The 3,510-nt window shown below is 51.1% G+C and overlaps 1 pseudogene; it reads left to right on the plus strand.

The window, feature by feature from the left end:
• The first annotated feature begins 22 nt into the window (after window positions 1-22).
• LOC100483307 lies at window positions 23-2,532 on the plus strand (annotated as a pseudogene).
• Window positions 2,533-3,510: the final 978 nt, after the last annotated feature.

The following is a 3,510-nucleotide window of genomic DNA, read 5'->3' on the forward strand; positions in this document are numbered from 1 at the left end:
CTACCTGGGCTCTGGAGTCCGGCAGAGCCGGTCTTGAAAGCAGCCTGTGGGCCTCAGTTGATGAGCGCTCCTGGCAAAGTTGGATACCGTCCCTGTGATCAGCGCTCACACCTGGCAATGACATACACCTCAGAGGGATGCTGTGCGAGGATCTGAGATGCCCCAGGTAAAGCACCTGTGGGGGGGAATCCTCCGGGCTCCTGCTTGCTCCTTGATTCCCCCTTTGCCACCCCGCCCCCCCCATGGTGTGTGGTTGCTTGGTCCTTTGGGGATGGGGGTGAGGGGGTGGGGGGGGTACTGAGCTGCTAGGGTGACGCGGCGCTCACGTGGCCGGCTGGGCGCCGACGTGGGCAGCAGCCCCCGCGTCCGCCCGCTTGCCCACTCTGCGGTCCCGTCCCTGCGCTGTCCGCTCGCATCGCCTGCGGGGAACCAGCTCCCTGAGCTGCCTGGGCGGCGGGCGAGGAGCGAGCAGGCTTCAGGGAGCCCGAGGAGGCGCAGGCCTGCCCCGGGCCCCGCAGGTCAGTGTGAAGGTGGGCGCTGCTGACGGCCCCGGGCAGGGGTGGAGGTGGCTGGGAGTAGGATCCGGGAGCAGCACAGGGTGGGATGGGGTCCGGGAGGTTGGTGAAGAGGGGGATGCCGCGCGGACGTGGGCAGGAGGGGAGGGAGCACCCCGCTGCCTCCTCGACGCTCCTCCTCTGCGCCCTCCATCCATTTTGGACCTGAAATGAGGGGGGGGGACGCCCCCGCAGTGCAACAGTGAAATGTAGACATATTCTAGAAATAACGCCCCTCGCACTCTGCACCTAAAGGGAAATACTGACCTCCTTGGAAAGGGGGTGGGGTGGGCGGCTTGCCTGCAGCGGAGGAGGACACAGAGACCCAAACCATTTGGAAAGTATCCTGGTCTGGAGTCTGAGGCCTGAAAAGTAATGGCGGCTGGGATTCAGGGGAGGTGGGGGAGGAAAATGTTGTGTGAAGAGGGCCCAGATTCAGGAAAGAAACCTCAGAAGAATGAGTGCACAGTCGCTGCCCTTGTCACCGTCTGTCTGCAGGTCTGTGTGTCTGTCCCCAGCGTTCTGCCAGTCTAGAAAAGGAGGAGGAACCTGTCCAGAATCCCTGCAGGTCAGTGAAGGGGGGAGGGGCACCGGACAGGAATGATGGAGGGTGTAGATGGCACAGCTTGGCCAGAATTTGAGATCCCCACTGCCCATCCCCTACCACATATATTGCATACATCCAGCCATCCTGAAGGATGGTATAGAAGGTGGTAGGGCCTGCCAGGGAGGAATGGTGGGGTAAATGGTATACAGAAGACACTTGGAGGGCTGGGATTCAGAAAAGAGACCTGAGTCTTTGTGCATCCACTGAATGCCCAGCCCCCTCTTCTGTCTGTCTGCAGTTCTGTGTGTTTGTTGTCAGCTCTCTACAAGGCTAGAAAAGGAAGAGTTACCTGTTCTGAATTTCTGCAGGTCAATGAAATAAGGGGGCCTCTGGACAGGGACTCAGAGCAGTGGGGAGTGTGGAAGGTACAGCATGGGCAGAATTTGGAGCCCCACTACCCACTTCCCAGCATATTTACACTTTACCACGCTGAATAAACAAAGAGAAAATGGCAGAGCCTGACAGAGAAATGGTTGGCTCGCCTCTGTGGGAGGAATGATGGGAAAAGGAGCAAGGCTGAAGACACACTTGGAGGGCCAGGCCAGGTTAAGGGAACCCCCAAGCCCTCAGTCTCCATTGTCTACTCTTCCTCCCGCTCCCAGGACAGGAAAAGGAAGGGAATCTCAATATGGAAAAACTCTGCAATGGAAATGAAGGAATGACCGAGAACCAAGGAAAGATGGAATACGAACAGTCACAGGATGTGGGAGAGCCAGAAGTAGCTTGTACTCTGGAAGACAAGGAAAAGTTAGAAAATGAGAGAATGACAGAAGATGAGGAAATTAGTACTAAAGGATAAAGAAAAGCCAGAGAATATGACAAAGACAACAGATGGAAAGCCAGTGAGCGAAGGAAAGCCAGTGATGGAGGGAAAGCCAGATAGTGAGGGAAAGCCGGAGAGCAAGGGAAAGCCAGAGAGCAAGGAAAAGCCAAAAGAAGAAAAGCCAGCCATCGAACCAAAGGCTGAGGGAAAATGCCCAGCTGGGGGCATTAGAAAAACTAACAAGGGGCTGGCTCAGTGCCTCAAGGAATATAAGGAGGCCATACACGTTATGCATTTGAACAATGAGGAGATGATAAGAGAATTTGACAAGATGGTCAGGGTGAAGGATGAGGTGAAGAAAACCAGACAGAAATGGGGGGGGGTATGTGTATACAAAAAAGTTTACAGGATCCCTTCCACCCTAGGGGCCAAAGGGAACTCAGGGGTGGGTGCAGGGCCCCCCAGAGGGGCTTTGAAGACATTCCTTTTGTGTAGTGCCCCTGGCAGGCATTTGCCAGGCCCTGTATTTTAACCTTCTGCTAATAATTTGCTTTAGCTGTCACTCTCCTTATCAGCAGCCTTTTGACCCAACTAGAGCACTCTGTCAGTAGGGGATTTTTACCCATGTGCATTGCAAAGACTTTATAATACTTGGAAATTAAAGTAGCTTATAATATCATCTACAGAATCAGTCTACTTTTCTAAAAAACATAAGTTTGTATAGTACATCTAGGCACAGGAAAAATAGAAACTTTTGTTCACCAAAAGGTTAACAGTGGTTCTCTGAATTATAAGACTGTGAGTGACTTATTTTCTTTCTTTTCTTTCTACTCATATATTTTTCCCCTAAAGAACACAGATTACTTTTCTCATAAAGAAATACTAAAATGTAAAAAAGGAAAAGAATACACGAAAGAAACACAAAGATCTGTTCAATGAGTTTATGAAGGCAAAGGAGACACTTAAAATCATTGTCAGAACATAAAACAATATGTAAAACCCTAGGACTCATATTTAGAGGAATCAACCTAGAAGTTACAACAGATCCATTACTGTAAAAGACAGTCTCGTCATCTGTGAAATGGGGGTAATACTTGCCTCACAGGATTGCTGAGTGGAATAGATGAGGTCCTGAGTATATGACCTGTGTTGGTCTGGTTTCTGCCTTTTCCCCTACACTAGCAGGGACCAACACCCCCCCCATCAGACACTTGGAAGAGGGATAAAATACAGCTCGCCTATGCTCAGGAATAAGGCCAAAAGATTGGTGCCACCCTCCCCTGGGTATTGCCATGTGTACTGGACACTGTGCCTCTTCTCATGAGTTCTGCACACTCTTAAGTCTCCCCCTGCTGCTGATGAGCTGATGTCCTCAAGGTGACAAAGCTCAGTCAATTTACCTGGAGTCCCCAGCAAGCCCCAAATTTGCCTCACACCATGTCACTTATAGAAGTGAAGATAAAGCCCTTTTCCTCATTAGAGTTATGCTTACCCAAGTGGGTTAACTCCTCAGTGATACTTTGGCCCTTAATGAGTTTCAGCTTCTTTTAGCAAAACAATCCTTTCTGTGTTTGTTGCTTTGTAAA

This window comes from Ailuropoda melanoleuca, unplaced genomic scaffold, assembly GCF_002007445.2.
Source record: "Ailuropoda melanoleuca isolate Jingjing unplaced genomic scaffold, ASM200744v2 unplaced-scaffold9703, whole genome shotgun sequence".
NCBI lineage: Eukaryota > Metazoa > Chordata > Mammalia > Carnivora > Ursidae > Ailuropoda > Ailuropoda melanoleuca.